This window comes from Crocodylus porosus, unplaced genomic scaffold (genome assembly GCF_001723895.1).
Source record: "Crocodylus porosus isolate Cpor-Errol unplaced genomic scaffold, CroPor_comp1, whole genome shotgun sequence".
Classification (NCBI taxonomy): Eukaryota; Metazoa; Chordata; order Crocodylia; family Crocodylidae; genus Crocodylus; species Crocodylus porosus.
Genome location: NW_017728945.1, coordinates 70476 through 87159, shown reverse-complemented (window position 1 = coordinate 87159; position 16684 = coordinate 70476). Strand labels below are relative to the sequence as shown.

Sequence of the window (16684 nt, the reverse complement as noted above, 5' to 3'; positions counted from 1 at the left end):
CTGGGAACAAGACCCTGGTGCCACGCTGACCTGTGGGACTCATGGCCATGGGAAGGCCACTTCTGTGGGCTCTGAGACCAGTCAGGGAAGGATTTTAGCCACCAAGCCCTTGAGCCTCCGGTTTCAGGCTGTCTGTCTGAGGGGCTGTCGTCTCCGTTATGAGATTTTACCTCCTCCCAGGTGGGGATGTGGAGACAGGGCATGGGCATGGGTCTGGACGGGACAGAGCAGGCCTGATCCCGGGGTGAGGGGATTCCCAGTAGCTGCAGGCTTGCAAAGCTTGGTCACGCACACGCACAACATGCTGGCTGCTGCAGAGCTGATGCACTCAGCTGTCAGCTCACGACTGTGTGACACACTCAGGGTCTTCAGGAACGAACTGACAGCTCCTGTTCCTGCCCATGCGGCCTTTCCAGGAGCCCCCGCCCAGCCAGTGCTGCCATCCACGGCTGGCGGCGGGGACACGTGCTGTCTGGCGGTGGGCAGCCGTCACTCCTAAGCAAGACAGGCATGGAGACAAACGAGCGCCGTGGCAGGGAAGGGGCCATGTGCGAGGAATAAAGGTAGCGTGGGCCCATTCCATAGGGCAGTAGTGAGCCTCCTTCAGGTGGGGAAACTGAGGCCCAGGCTGGGCTTCCACCCTTTGAGAGTGGGGGCAATAACCTCGCCCTGTGCCCCTTGCTGGTGTGGATGGTGCCTTTCTGCTGGGTCCCTTCCTCCAGGTCCCATGGGCTCCCCCATCTTCCTACCTCCGGGAGCAGAGAGGCACTGGGATGGCCAGACCAGCCCGGAGCTGCCAGGAGGCCAAGGGCACATCCTGCCCCTCCCCAGGGGATGTTTCTACCTGCCCCTCCTCCCTGAAACCCCTTTGGATGCTCTCTGCCCTTGCCAAGGGCAGGCCATCTCCTGCAGCTCCAGAACTAGGTCAAGACAGGAGCCGGCCTCCTTGAGCTCGCCCTGCCCTAGTTCTCTCTTCTCGGGGGACCCGGTAGCCAGCACCTGTTAGCAAAGGCTGCTGCCCTCCTTGCCTGCTCCTTGGCTCACTGGTCCCAGTGCCAAGCCTTGCCCTGTCCGACCTTGTTAGCACGGCTCCCTGCTGCAGCCGCGGGAGGAGGAGGCACCTGTCACTCCAGGCTCCCCGCTCCTTGCTGATGCCAAGACCAGGAGTGACAGGCACCCAGCTCCATGTGCAGGGCAGGAGCGGGCCCCTGCATGTCCCTGCTCCCAAGCATGGAGGGGGGTGAGGGTGCCTTCCCAGCCTCCCCCCACCCCTGGCTTCCCCATCTGTGTCTCAAGGGATGGAGGTCAGAGGGCTGCCGTGCCCGCTGGGGTCACCAGGTGCTGCAACCTGCTGCCCCTGTCCCAACCCGCCGTCCATGCTCTCCTGCCGGACCCCGAGACCATGCGGGGGGACGGGACTGAGGTCCCCCTGGGTAGACCAGGGCATGGGGCTCGAGGCTTCCTCCACCCAGCTGTTCCCTGGGGCTTCTCCAGCACCCCAGCCCCTCGGCTTGATGAGCTCCCTGCTCCCCCCCATCCCCAGTCTAGCCAAGCAAGGACCCCCAGAGTTGCAGAGCCCCGTTGCACTGTCATCCTGAGCTGGTGCCTCAGTGCTGGACCCTGTGCCCCCCACCCCTTATGGCTTACAGTAGGGGTCCCGGCTCCCTCCCCCCCGGCCCCAGCTCCTTGTCTTCTAACGAGATTTTTCTCTTCTTATTCTTTACTTCAGAAACCTGCACTCTGTCGCTGCTGGAGAGGGCCCAGGAGGCCTGGGCCATGTTTATTCCAAGATCTCAGGCCCAAGACAGGACCGCTGGATGGGGCCTCACATGCTGTCCCCTGGGCTCGCAGGCAAGTGGTTGCCCCATGAACTGCCCCCACATTGCCACATGACAGCTGGGCACCACACCCTGCAGGGGACAAGGGCACTGCCAATGCCCTCCACCGCCGTGGGAGCAGAGGGTTAGTGCACACTCAGAAGATCTCCCTGCAGAGGAAGGTAACCTCCCGCTCCCTCCCCAGGCGGTGCCAAGGTGACTTAGGGAAGAAATCCTTCCTTGCCCAGATGTGGCAAACCAGCGTGACCCTGAACCAGGCCCTCTTGCCAGGACCCTGTGGGACCCGGGTCCCAGCAGGACCATTAGCACCTCCTCCTATTATTACTGACACCCTGACATCCCCAGCCCACAGCGAGTCACCAGCGCACGGGGCACTGCGCACCCACGGGAAGGGGCAGGCTCTGCCGTGGAAGGGCTGCAAGGCAGGGAGAACTGCTCTTTGCAGAGATGGGACCAGCCCAGCCCAGTGCCCTTGGCCCCAAACCCCCTCCCTTCACCCATCAGCTCCTGAGCGGTCCTGGGTGGACAAGGCTGGGGTGTCTAATACAACAGGCAAGCACGGGAAACCCACAGCCCGACCCCCTTCAAAATCCCAGGGTATCATCAAGTATGGGTCAGGGCGACTTGCGGATGAGGACAGCCTTTGAGGGACAGGGGAAGTGTCCTCTCCCTCCCGCGTGTGCTTGGAGACTGAGCAGTGGAGCCGGGAGCTCAGGAGAGAGGGGGCCACGGCGGCGGTTGTAGAGCATGCCGGTGCCTCTGGCGGCCACGCGGCTGTCTGTGCAGCGCAGAGACATCCAAGAGGGTGTTGGGGCTGCATAAATAAGCCGATGTGCGGGAGGCCGATGCGTGAGACAAGCGGGGCTCTGCACGGATCCGCAGGGGTGTTCTCCGAGGCCGCGATTCCCCCGCCGACAGCAGAGCAAAGCTTCATCAGCAAAACGGGACCTGGCTGTGGAAGGAAGGGGATCTTGTGCCCTGCAGCCCCTCAGGGTCCCTGCAGAAGAGGTCAGATCCACACGGCCTTTCAACACCATTCAGCCGACGGTGCACCGGGCTGGGACTCGGGAGACACGGTGTTTGCTCCTGGCTCTGCTGACGTCCTCTGCCTCTCGCACTTCCCTGGGCTGCGAGACTCTCGGCAGGTGGCCCCACCTCGCTCGCCACTGGGGCAGCTCAGGGCTGCTGAGATAATCCTAGGACTCACAAGTAGGGCCGGGTGGGACCGTCCCGCACCCCTTTCCCCCCATGATACCAGTGAGGCGCTGAGTCTGGCTGGGTAGTCATGCTGGAGCCGGCATGCCTTGCTGGGCCCTGTTAGGAGCAGAGCTGGGCAAGTCTCTCCATTTGTGGCTGCTGCGTCCACAGGAGCAGCCAGCTGAGCATCTGGCATAACAGAGTGCATTTAAAGCATCTCTGCGGGGATCGACTCTGCCACCTGCTTTGCGGGGAGCTACAGCCTGGAGCGGACACGGTCAGTGCCACCGCCTGCCTCTAACCCAGGGGCTCCCCACGCTGGAAGGCAGGAGCTCAGCAGAGAGGGAATCTGGATCGCAAGGGCCTGCAAAAAACCCTGCCAGCACCTTGCTGGCTCCTAGCAGCAAGGTGGAAGAACAAGCACCCAATGCTAGGCAGGCTGAGGGGGGTTGGGTTCTGGGTGCCTAAGTCCCTTAGGGGAGCCCAGCCAAGAGCCCCAATCCTGGAGGCAGGCAGTTAGCCTGTGCTCTTGCCTCTCAGTTTCCAGGAGGCTGCAAGGCCAGGGGCCGAGGCCGCAGCAGGGTGGGGGACCCCAGCTCTGCAGGATCAGTGCCGTCTGCGCTCCTCCCGCTGTGCCCTGCGAGGTTGATGACATGTTCGACCCATGATTGACGGCTCCAGGTTTCATAACCAGTTCCCTGCTTTATTGCCAGAGATAAAACGCACCTTATGTATTGTAGCCACCGCCGCGCGCCCAGCGAGCTCCCCCTCCGTGGCGCAGCCGCGCCTCGCCCGGCGTTCATTATAAATAACGAGCCAATCAAGGGGACTGCGTTTGCCTGAAAGGACCGACACGGAGGAGGGTTAGAGATAAAACACGCCGTTTAAAGCCAGCCCGGCCGTCCGCACCCAAGCCAGAGCGTGTGGTATATTAAAAGGAGGGGAGAAGAGCAGGGCCTCACTCCAATACTTCTGGCCATTAAAGAGGCTGGGATTGTTGAACTGAGTTTGCTTCTTAACCCTTTGTCCTGTCGGTTTGCTTTGTGCACCTCCCTCGGCCTTGTCGGGGGTGTGGACTGACTCCGATTTTGATTGAAATACCATGGTAGTCTGTTGACTTTGTCCTTGAGCGTCCAGTGTCCATTCAGAGAGACGCTTCTGGATGGACAGATGCCAGATCAGATCCGTCGGGCGGAGGTGACAGGTAGCTCTGCCTTGTGATCTGGGAGAGGCTCCCGCAGCCCTGGGATTACTGCTGTGGGTATTTATTTAACCCCCATGCTTTGGGCATTGCTGGTTGCCACAGGGAGCCAGGAAGGACTATTTCCTCCCACCTGTCGTCAGGGATTTTTTTTGGCCTTCCCCAGAAATAGAGGGTATTGGCTGGGGACGGTGACTGTGCCGAAGCTGCTGCTGGGACTCAGACCCAGATGCTCCTGGTAGAGGGTCTTGCTCTTCTGCTCAGGGTCAGGCCGGACTCCACATTTAGGGTCAGGAAGGGATTTTACCCCATGGTCAGAATGGCAGGGACTGTGGAGACTTTCTGCTTTCCTCCTTAGCGGGGGACATGACCCTCTTCCTTGGATGTTAACAGCCCTGGCAGCAGCAGGGTACAGACAGCCCTTGTTCCCTGCTTTATCTGTGGCAGGTATGGCGGAGTCTGGGGCAATGTAAGGTGCATAGCAAGCTGGCTGGAGCATTGGGCTCAGAGAGTAGTAATCAATGGCTCGATGTCTAGTTGGCAGTTGGTATCAAGTGGAGTGCCCCAGGGGTCAGTCCTGGGGCCGGTTTTGTTCAATGGCTTCATCAGCAACCTGGAAGATGGGATGGATGCACCCTCAGCAAGTCTGCAGATGACACCAAGCTGCGGGGAGCAGTAGATACTCTGGAGGGCAGGCCTAGGATTCAGACAAATTGAGATTTGTCTTAATGTTGACAAATCTCACAGGGACAAATGCAAAGTCCTGCACTCAGGACAGAGCAGTCCCATGCACTGGGACTGGCTGGGCAGCAGCTCTGCAGACAAGGACCTGGGGGTGACAGTGGACAATAAGATGGACATGAGGCGGCAGTATGCCCTTGCTGCCAAGAAGGCTAATGGCATCCTGGGCTGCATTGGTAGGAGTGTTGCCAGTAGGTCCAGGGAAGTGATTATTCCCCTTTATTGGGCAGTGGTGCCCTTTATTGGACAGTTTGGGGCCCCCACTGCAGAAGGGACGTGGACAAATTAGACAGAGTCCAGTGGAGGGCAATGAAAATGGTTCAGGGCCTGGGAGGTCCTCCTGAGGTCTCTTCCAACCCTCATTTTCTATATGATTCTGTGAATGTGCCCTGTAGCGCAGGGGCGATTATGTAGTTTTAGGATTAGATTACATGTGGACTCGTATGGGAGGTTTGGAGGGGGCCGATCCTGACTCAGCCAGGGGTTGGACTACATGACTTGCTGAGGGCCCTGCCAGCCCCACTTTGCTGTGATTTCTGATTTCCTATGAATTCAAAGCAGGGACCAAGATGGGGCTGGAGTAGGATCCGTGCAAAGTAAGGAGTGGAGTCCTTAGTGCCAGTCCCATAGCTCAGCCTTGCTAGGGCCGGCAGCCCACTAGGATGCCTGGCACAGTGTTGACTGCTTTCCCCACAGCCTCTCCCAATGCTGGCTACCCACCCTGGCTTGGCCAACACATCCCAGGTCCCAGTAGCGACCCTGCTGTGCTCTCCCATCCCCACCTCCGCAGAGGCCCCTGGGTCCATCCTGCAGCTGCAAAGCCACCAGACTCTCCCCCCTGCCCCAAACTGCAGGGGAATGCAATGGGCCTGGCTAGCATTGCAGCTGGGATGGAGGAAGAGAACACGTGGATGCCAGGTTAGCCAAGAGCAGGGCGATGAAGCCGCAGGGAGCCACGATTTGGGGATGAAGCCATAGGGAGCCACGATCCTGGGATGACCTTTGCAACAATGGACTTCTCCAGCAATTGGACATGGCTCTGTTTTCAGGCAATAGCCCCACAAACAAGAGGATTATATTGGAGGCACCAACAGACCTCTCAGGCTGCAGTATTTAGTGCTTAGGGTGAAGGGGGTATTCACACGCCTCCTGCCTTCCTGGTCTGCATGGAGAGAATTTCTCTCCCCCCAGCTCCTGATATGGGAGCTGCCCGGCTGGCTCTGGGATGCAAGGTGCATTTGCCAGCGAGCTGGGGGCTGGCATGCAGATCCCACCACATGCCAGGGGAGGCCGAAGAGTGACAGGTCTTGGCTGTTTTCCCTGCGGGGAGAAAGGGCTTTTGTCCCTGGTCCCTGCATCGGCAGCCTCTGTCTCTTCTCCCAGCAGACCAAGGGCTGGGGGTGCTGTGGGAAGCAGGGATCAAGTGGAAGCCAACCTGCTCGCTCCGAGCCTCGATAGCAGCAGCCTGAGCTGGCGCCTGACGGGGCTGGGGGGTGACGAGGGAAGGGGGAGCTCAGCCAAGGTCTGGACTGATTTGGATGCTGGGCAGAGCGGGAGTTGTGCTTGGTCTTTGGAGGGCTTGGAAGAGAAGGGCCGGCTGCCACGGGAGGAGCCAGCCCTGGGCACCACTCAGATGTGCACACACCAGCACAGCACGCACATCCGTGGCAGTCCCACCCATGCACACGCCAGCACTTGCACACATGCACTCTGCACACAGGTGCACGTGGCTCTGAGTGCATTCACATGCACACGTGCAGCCTGCCCAAACCCCCTCCCCCCACTTTCTCTCTCCCTCCCTGCAGGAGCCAGGGCAGCAGGCTGGCTCAGCTGCCCACAGCTGGCCCTGGCTACTGAGTGGGCCCGGCTGCTAGTGGCCTAACTACCCCCAGCTGCTGCAAGACGCATCTACTGACAGCTCTTGCAGTGCCCGGGGTTTCCAACTGGGACGGAGGCCTCTGCCTAGCCCTGGGCCCCTGCTGCCTTGCTCTTTGTCTCCTGGTCCTGCCTGTCCCAGACGCCTGGACCCCTGTGCTCCCGTTCACTCCAGACCCCTGTCCTCTGACAGCTGGGTGCTGGCTTAGCTCGGTGATCGCCTGTGTCCTGATCCCGTACAGCTACAGCTGTCTGCTCCTAGTGACTCCAGGCTTAATCCCTGCCTCCTGTTCCTGCCTCCCCTGGCTCATGGGAGTGACCGCCTACATCCTGGTGCCTTGCAGCCCTCAGCCTCCTGACCTGCTTGCTCCTGCTCCTCTGCCTCTAGCTTGCCCTTGTCTGTCTGATCCACTGGGTGAGACTCTTTAGGGTCAAGTCCTGACCTTCCCTCAGGACCCCTTGCTCTCTGGGTCCCATGTCTTCTCCTCTTGCATTAGTTGTCCCCCTCCTCCATCCACCTCTCTCTTCCCTGCACTCATGGACAGGTTCATGCTGGTGCACGGGGCAAGGTTGAGTTACTGCACAGTCCTCCCAGATCTCTGCTTGACTGTGAGGGCCCTGTTTGGGGCTGGTCCTCAGGGCTCCACCCTGTCCTGGCACGGCAGGTCCTTTCCTTACAGCACCCGGGAGCTTAGCTGTCACGCTCCTCAGTCCTTATGGACACAGATCCTCAGCCCCCCACCAGCATCTTCCCCTCCACCTACATGACCCACCACGTCCCTTGCCCCCCATCGCTGTGAGACTTGAGGCTCTTCCCCTTGCCATTGGCCAAGCCCCAGTGCCCACCGCCCCATCCATCAGTATAGACCGGGCGCCATTGTGGTGGGCGCCTCTCCACAGGCTGAGAACAGTGGTGCTCTGTGCCGCCTCGGCGCTGCAAAGTCTTTTCCCTCTGGCCAATGTTGCCTGAGATACCCGGGGGGGAAGAAGCGCGCTGCACTCCCTTCGCCGTTCCAGCAAGCCTGGCGTTAGCCACGCTTGATGAGCAAACCACAATGGATGTTCCCTTCCCGGGCAGGCTCACAAGCCCCAGCGCCCTGGCCAGCACCGTGTAGCCCATGCCGCTCTGAGCCTGGGAACCTGCTCTGCGCAGCAGCTCTAGGCGGGGAGGCTGCTCCGTGACTGCATGTGGTGACAGCCACCGAGCCACTGTGAAGCCAAGGCCTCTGCCGGGCTGTGAGCTGGCACCCAGGGTTCCTCTTACTTGTATTTGTGCTGCTCGCTGGCTCAAAGCCAGGTGCTGCACCCGGTTAGCGCGGGAGCAGGCAGGTCTCAGAGCCCCTTGCGTATTATTCCCATGGGGAAACCGAGGCTTGGAACCGGAGATGTGGCTTCCCCCAGTGAGGCAGGGGCAGGGATGGAGCCGAGCCCACCTGGCACTGCCTTTGCATCTCCGCACTTCCTGTAGCTGTGAGGCTGGCAGAGAGCTGGTGGGTAGCACTCGGCAGTGAGGAAGTGCAGACAGTGCCAAGGGATATAATCCTGTGTGGCTCTGAGCAGGGGGTGTGCATGCATGTGTGCACACAGAGGGGTGTGTGAGAGCCCAGGTGCATGCACATGGGCGAAACCCCGCTGCCTCCTACTGGCAGCAGCTCAGCAGCAGGATAACTGACCTACTACTAGGGCCTGCAGCACGGCTCCCTCTGCTCTACATGTGGCATCTCTTTCTGCCCCAGGGGCTTTAGCGTGCTGAGTGGAAGGGGTCTAGCATGGGCAGCTCCACCCAGAGGTACCGGTGACGTTGGTGCCCTGCCCTTCCCTGGCCCTGATGCCCAAGCCCTAGCCTCCCCCACCCGTGCAGCCTCTGGCTTTAAGATCCTGCGGCCCCCCAGAGGGGAATGTCTCAGTGCCCACGGCTGTGATTCGAGCTCCAGTTTCCATTGCAGGGCAGCTCGGTCTGATGTGATCTATCAGCGTTGCTCCAGAGCAGTAAACTGGGAGTGCCAGGGTGGGGGGCCCCTGCGCTGCCTTTAACCATGCACAACCAAACAGGTGCCCCGGGGCTGTGGTGCGCATCCCTGACACACAGGAAACAGGCAGGGAAGGCCCCTGGCTGGCGCGCCGTGACCCCAGGCACTAGAAACATGTCCTCAGAAAGGCAGGAGGGGAGTGATGGAAAGATGCAAGGGAAGGTAACTGCAGGAAACCGTGGCAGTGGGGGCTCACCAACGTGCCCCCCCTTCTTCACGGCTGGATTGGGAGCCCCCACAGAGGGGGTAGCAACAGCTGGAATGGGATCTCCTTGGGACAGGGTGACATCAGCTGGACTGGGATCCCCCACGGGGTGACAACAGCTGGACTGGAATGAACTTGGGATGGGGTAGCAACAGCTGGACTGGGGTCCTCCAGGGACAGGGTGACAACAGCTGGATTTGGATTGCCCTGGGAGGGGATGGCAACAGCTGGACTGAGATCCCTGTGGACACCCATGGGTCAAATTGCGGGTAATTAGTAGCTTGTTACCACTTAATGACTGTGACTCCAGGCACGTGCCATTGTTCCCTGGAGGTCCTTCCCTGTAGCTCTCCCCTCTACCTGTTGTGGGTGAATGCACCCACAAGCCTCCCTCCTGTAGCCTAGCCCGGCCACCCAGCACCCGCTGGGCAGAGCTAGGACGGCTAGCAGCAACCTGGGGGCCCCTCCACTCTCATTTCACTCCCCCTCCACCAGCTGGGGCAGGCAGGGGCATGAGCTGAGAGCAGCCGTCTCCCGATGTCCCAGGGGGGCAGCCCAACTTGTGGGGCCAGCTGTTAACTGGAGCTCATGCCCCGAAGGTCCGGGAGTCCTGAGGGCTGGGCCTGCACCACAGCCCCACTCTGAATGGTCTCGGACATCTGGGTGAGATGCATCCGCCGAGCTGCGTGGATGCCAGGTGCCTCCCAGGGGGACGAGCCCTCCCAAGCAGCGCACACAGTCGTACAGCCAAACACCCTGTGGATGATACACCTGACCGTCCCTCCGGCTGTTGTGCCGTCAGAAGCAGGGGTTTGGTACCTGCTCCACCGGCATCCAGGGCAGGTGTAACGCCTCCAGGTGACAGGCCTTGGATGTACTGGTGTCCAGAGCAGCTGCAACATCTCCAGATGTCAGGGCCCAGCTGTACCAGCATCCAGAGCAGCTGTAACACTTCCAGGTGACAGGCCTTGGCTGTACTGGTGGCCAGAGCAGGTGTAACACATCTGGGTATCACACCCCTGCCACACACATCCAGGGGCAACGCAGGTGCTATCAAATATGGTCCCTGTTGCGACTCTGAGCCCTGTGGGCCAAGGGCATGGAGGCTCCGTGCAGCATGGCCGGCTGGGGCTGGCACGTGGGCAGTGTGCTGGCTCCCGAGCCAGACGTGGCGGCTGGCGCATGCCAGATCAGCCGGTGGCAACTTGCAGCCAGGCCCCTCCTGCGCAGGCCCCGCGGAGCCCCCTCCAGCTAAGGCTCCTGCTACGGTCGCTCCCCCACGCCAGAGTGGCAGGGGCTGAGCTCAAAGCCCTGTGACTCCCCTGCCCAAACCTGTCCTGCACTCTGCATCTCATCACCGGCGCCTCTCCAGCCTGCACCACCCCCAGAGGTGACCCTTTCACCTAGCGAAAGCGTCCAAGGGCCAGGGCTGCGGCAGGGTCCTGGGGCGACAGCGCCGTGCTACGAATCCGACCGTCATTCCACCTTCCCTGGAGCCGACCCTGCCGGACCTACCGCATGACATCATTCCGGGCTGCACGTGTGATGCAACATCACCCCTCGGGCGCCGGTGCTGTCGCCTCCACGGAGCCGATCCCACGAGCGCTTCCACGTACAGCCACTGCTGTCAGGGCCCTTGTCAACCCATCTCGTCTGTGCTGCAGCTGTTTCTTCGCCTGTCAAGAAGTCCTGCCCGGCTTCCCCCGGCAGAAGTGTGACTTCGGGCTGGGCCTCCTCATCCACCTGGCTCCCGACCAGCCACAGAAACACCTGTCGTCCCAGCAGATGCCGTTACCTCCCTCTGAGTGGTGCTGACAGCAAAGCTTCACGGAGGGTCGCCTTCCCGGCTGTCCATCATCCGTCCCACAGGAAAGCCCCGTTCTCTGCCCTGGGTGGAACCAGCTGGCTCCGGTGAGGCCTCCTTGAAGGATTATGAAGCAAGAGCTACAGTTGTTTTTAAAGGGCTCATTTCCTCCCCTCTAATCTCCCAAGCAATCGCATAGATTTTCGTCTTTATGGATGAACTCGATTAAGTTAACATCCCTCTCCCCTGCGCCCATGCGAGCTGGGAGCCAGTGCCTGGGTGACGGGAACAAGATCATTAAAGCAGAAAGAAAAATACATTAGAAATGTTCAACTGCTCAGTCTAGCCTGAAATGGGCTTAAATCATCGCTGGGTAAACAATGAGCCAGAATTATTTGCAATTAGTTTTCATTAGAAAGGCAGCATCACCTTTCCCCACCACTTCCCGCCACCTCCTTCTCCTGGTCGGGGCAGGTGGGGCCGGGAGAGGCAGGTAAAGGTGGGTTGCTCTGCAGTCAGGGCAGGGAGAGGGGAGGGAGCCAGGCAGGGGCCAGGCGTGGTCTTTGTGAGCGCAGGGACCTGTTTCAGCAGCTGATGAACTGGTAGAGCCAGGGCCTGGTCCCAGGGGAGGATCTGGCACCAGCGGCCAGGCTGTCAGAGGCAGAGAGGGTCACAGCATCAAAATGCCTAAGGGATTTAGGAGCCAAAGTCCCTCTTGACTTGCCAGGAGATGTCAGGGGGGATTTGAAAGATGCCCCTAGGGAGCTGGGTTGGGCTCCTGGGGGGAAAAACCCCTCTTCAAAGTACTTGGTGTCTTTGGTGACGTGATGGGTGTCACTGTGTAGCCTGCTGAGGGCAGAGCCCTCCAGGAGCCTGGGAGACAGGTGAGGCCAGGATGGGGCCGCAGAGGCACGGCCTCCGCAGTAGCTTGGGCCGGAGGCCAGGAGGGCTGTCTGCTGGCCTGTCCATCTGTCCATCCCTCCTTCCCTCCCTGCGCTGTGCTCCAGGCTCTGGCTGGCAGGCTCACACTTCTCCCCCCACCCCAGAGCTGTGTCACGGCCCCTTATCTCCTGCCACCAGGAGGACAGAAAGGGGCCTGAGCCATCCCTGCTTCCTCCACCGCCCAGGCTGGGACGGGGTCACTCTGCTTCCCCTTTACAGACCCCGGCTTAGTTGGTGGCAACTTCCTCCTCTCAGCCCATCTCCCAGGGGCAGGTGCAGCATGCGATTTACTCCTGCAGAGCCTGGGACCCCCGTCTCTTCCCATGGAGCCACAGGCCTTGGGGTCCAACGGGGCTGGGCTCTGCAAACCCACTCGAAGGGTGCTGCCTTCATCGGTGCCTCCCGCCTAGCTTGGAGGGGCGGCTTCAGCGCCCCGGACAGGGAGACAACCTCCATCTCGCCCTTCCGCGGGAAACAGCTGCAGAGAAACGACTTATCTCTGCCGAGCCAGAGCCGAGCGGCCGGCAGCGCTGGGAGCTTCAAAGGGAATCTATAAATACCGCCTCTGTCTAAGCTGAGCGAGGAACAGGGAGGCCGGGGCTGCTTTTCTCTCCGCAAGTGCTTCCCCCCTTCCCAGCCTATAGATCTGTATTGACACATGCAGGATCTGTGCTCTGGGTGTTCAAAGCAGCCTGCAACCGGGAAGCGCCGGATTATCCTAATTGCCCCCAACGAAACCTCTCTCTGCCTCGTGCTGCCTATTCATGGGGGGAAGGGTGGTGGGCTACAGGGAGAGCTGTGGTATCTTGGGAAGAGCGGGGGAGATGGGGTATGAACAGCAAGACCCGTGGCTGTGACGGGATGAGGCGAGCTGAACGTAGCAGCAGTGTGGCCCGTGCCTGAAGGACTTGCTTGGGTTTCAAGGAGATGTGGGCAGGGAGGTGGATGGTCAAGGCCTGCCTCTGCCACTGAGCTGCTGGGTGACCTTCGTCAAGTTCCTTAAACCCTGTGGGCATGACAATGGGGACTGTGGGCACCACCAAGGCTGTGAGGCCTGCTAGGGTGTCACTAGGAACCTGGCAGAGATTTACAGCACCACATCGCCACCAAGTCACCTGCTAGCCACAACTGGGTCCCTCCGCACCAGCGCACAAGGGGCACTGTGACGCTGCAGTGCTTTATGCCCCAGCTTGGTGCCCGTGTGGGGGGCTGGGCAGAACCCATGCCCGAGGGCATCCAGACACAGCAGGTGGGCTGGGTTCGGGCTGCAGGAGTCCCTGGGTCCAGCCTGGTAAGGACCAGAGCCCGTCCTCTCCGAATGCTGCTGGCGGGGGCTTGCAGGAGATGGGCCAGGTCTCAGCTCGGTTCCTACAGGACAGGGGCCTGTGTCACAAAACGCACCGCAGCGCGTGGCAGGGCTGGGCCGGGCCGGGCCGGGGGAGAGTGGCCTGGAGGCCCGGCGAGCTGCCTTTCCATCCCTCCGCAGAGCACGGCCAGAAGCAGCTGTCCCTGTGGCGGCCGCATGCTTCCCTCCCCTCTCCTCTCGTGGGAATCAGCTTACAGGCAGGTAGTGATTTGTAAATATTAAAGAACACCAAAATTGCAGGTTTGCCGCACTGCCTTAATGCACTGCGGGCGCCGGGAGGAAGGGAACGGGGGCTGCTGTCTGCTGCTTGAGAGAGCAGGTACCTGCCAGCCCCCCAGGGCCGGAGCCCTGCCTGGCTGCCAGCTGCATTGGGTTGTTGGCCACACTCAGCGGGGGAGAGCCAAGGCATAGCTGCCAGCTGCAAACACCCCAGCTGGGGCAGCTGGTCTGCAAGGGGATTGTGCACGCTGGCTCCACCCCTCCTCCCTGATTGGCCACTGCAACACTGGAGGCGGTCCCCCACTTGCTATTTAAGAGCTGAGTCCACCAGCTGCCAGCATCTGGGCACTTACCTGGTCCTTGGGTGTGGGTCGAAGCTGGTTCCTGGCACTGGTGCCAAGTGTTGCACATTCCCTGCGCGACTCCTTCTCAGCAAAGTGGGTCCCTCTAGGATCCTCTCCATCCATCCCACGTCTCTTCTTTGTCCACCCACTTTCTCCTGCCTCCGAAGCAGCGTGGTGGCTGGCATGCAGAAGACCTCAAATCACAGGCCGGTGTCTCTCTGGGTCTCAGCTGATCAAGACAAAAAGACCCCCCCGCCTCCTTCCTCCCTGGCATCGGTCTGTCCAGGCAAGCACCCAGGGCTGGGTGTGTAGCACAGTGGGCTCCAGTCTTGGCTGTGGTTTGAGGTGTTACTTTGAGGGTGAGTACATCCCCTGCGAGGAGTCTGAAGCAAGGACCCGGGTGGATCTGGCTCCTCTCCTTGGTTGCAGCGGTGCTGGCCTGGAGTTGTTAAGCCCGTGGTCTCAGCCCTGTCCACCTTGCTGCGCCTGGCCCTGCCAGGGCCCCTTGTGCTTTCTGCTGCTGCCCAGGGTTTTTGCTGGGATGCGGTTGTTGGCCGGAGCTATGGGTTGTGCTGCTGGGTCTGTGCTGAGCCAGGGGGAAGGTTTTTCCCAGGCTTGTCGTGGTCCTTGAGCTCTGGATGCTTTTTCCCTGCTGCCAGCCAGCCTGGAAGCACAGGCCCCACCACAAAGGACCAATGCAAATCTTGTCTCCAGAACTGGTGCCCTCCGCCATGCATGCACACGCACACGCTGCCCTGACGATCCAAAGCCAAGGCCACGTGCTTGAGCCCTTGGCAAGTGAGAAGCCACCTGCCCAGGCCTCCCCTCCCACTGCAGCTCCCTCCCAGCCCATCGCTGCAATGATAATTGCTCTTCCCAGGTGCCTGCCTTCAAAGGATCCCTGAGCACTTTGCACACCGATTAGCTGGGCCTTCCCACGAGGCAGCGAGTGCTAACTCTCCAGATATCACACAGCAGGGAACTGAGAGGCGAAGTGACTCTTGCTTTGTGCTAAAAGCTAGTGTCGGAGCTGGGGCGAGAACCCAGGTGTCCTCCCTGCCGGGCATCTCCAGCGCCGAGCAGAATGAACACACGGCCAAGACGACTGCAGGTTGGGCCCAGGGACCCTTTCACTGGCATGCGGCCTCCAGCCCTGGTGGGTGCCAGCTGTTGGATGTAGATGCCAACTCGCCCCTTCTGGGCCTGGGAGCGGAGCAGGGTGCAGGGATGAAGCTCAGCTATCCTGCTGTTGGGTCCAGGGGTGTGATTTCAAGCCCTGCTTGGGGTGTGTGCCAAGAGCTGTCCCCAGATGCAAATGGGGACCCTGGTCATTGGGGGCTGCAGAGCGAGAAAGGGCCACGTAATCTCCTTGTTTGCTGGAGCCAGACCAACCAGCCACTGGGCAGGCCTTGGACTTAGCTCTCTCATGGATGCCTGTAGGCACTGCCTCTGGCCAGGGCTTGAGCTAGACAGCTCCCAGGGGCTGGGACATATTCCCTGCTCCCAGCACCGGGACCTGCACCAGGGAAAGAGACCTCAGAGGTGCCGGAGCCAGTGAGTCGTGCATTGTGCAGATGCTGTCCTCCCTCCCCGCAGGGTTGGGGGAGCCCTGGGCTTTGATCCCCTGCCCCAGCATCATTTCTGCCTCAGGGAGCCTCAAACCCAATTGCCTGGGGGCCTATTTTCAATATTTACTGAGGGCTAATGAAGAGGGTAATTAGCAGGGGACATGGCACCCTGGGTGTCTGGGAACACTGAAAGTCTCAGCTTAGCCTGCTGGCGGGGAGATGTTCTCGGCTCCGGCACATCAAAGCCAGCGCCGCCCTCCACCTTGAGCATTCCTCCATCTCTCGCCTTACATCTACTTTTGCAAATGAGGCTTATTTGCATAGTCAAAACTGGCTGCTACACTGCTCGGTGCCCTTCTGCGCTACAAACAGGCCTGGCCCGCTCCTGCTAGACCCCCAAGCCTGCCAGGCCTGGGGCCTGGTTTGGATCTGATGCCACAAGGATGGACACATCTCCCCACGCCACAGGATGGGCAAGTCTCCCAGGGGAACAGGATGGGGCCAGGCTGAAGGCTCCTACCTGCTGGCAGCAAAGGGTTCAGAGGCTGCTGCAGCTCCTGTGCTAGGGGAGCAGCCGCACTACAAATGAGGAGCTTTTTGGGTCAGATCTGGGGCCAGGAAAACATGAGAGCCACTGTTTTGACAAGGGACACAGGCTTGGGTTGTACCCCCACCTTTCTGCTACATGTCAGGGGGGATTTTAAGCTTCCCTCAGAGGCATTGGGATGACGCCTGGGCCATGCCAATGCTCCTGCTGGGACCATAGCTAGAGCTTCCTGGCTAGAGGGTCTTGCCTGTCTGCTCAGGGTCAGACTCATCACCAGAGGGGTCAGGAAGAAATTTTACCCCATGGTCATGTGGGTGTGGATGGAGGGGTACAGGTTTGGCTTCCTCTGGAGCAGGAGCACAGCCTCTACCTGGTCTCTCTTGCGTGTATATTAACCTGTTGTAGAAGCAGGTTGGCTGCCACAGCCCGCCTGCTTCACCTGTGTGATGACGGTTCAGGTGTGATGCCTGGTGTTGTGTCAGGGTTGATGGTCAGTTTACAATGAGGTTAGATGCTGGATGTGTCTGGGGTGGTTTGGAGAGGACTGATCCTGCTGCAGGTGGGGGTTGGACTAACTGTGGGGGGAGCCTGCTGGAGACAGATGCCCATCTCTGCACACAACCAGGCACAAGCTAGTCATTGCTGTGCAAAGGGTCTGTCTGTCTGTCGGCTGCCACACACCTCGGGGTTGTGTCTCTCAGACAACCCTCCGTTGCCCCTCATCTACTCCTGATCTCCTTATTCTGCGCAGATTGGGAGAGCAGACCCCAGACCCAGCCTTGTGGGGTATGGGTCTGAGCCCAACCC

At 60.4% G+C, this 16684-nt stretch overlaps 1 long non-coding RNA gene across 1 annotated transcript; it reads right to left on the bottom strand.

The window, feature by feature from the left end:
- Window positions 1-1475: 1475 nt before the first annotated feature.
- Window positions 1476-16445, bottom strand: LOC109320442. Its single transcript, XR_002103789.1, has 3 exons — window positions 16329-16445; window positions 8530-8531; window positions 1476-1485 (listed from the first exon to the last, which is right to left on the bottom strand). It is a non-coding gene; the product is annotated as an uncharacterized LOC109320442 (long non-coding RNA).
- Window positions 16446-16684: the final 239 nt, after the last annotated feature.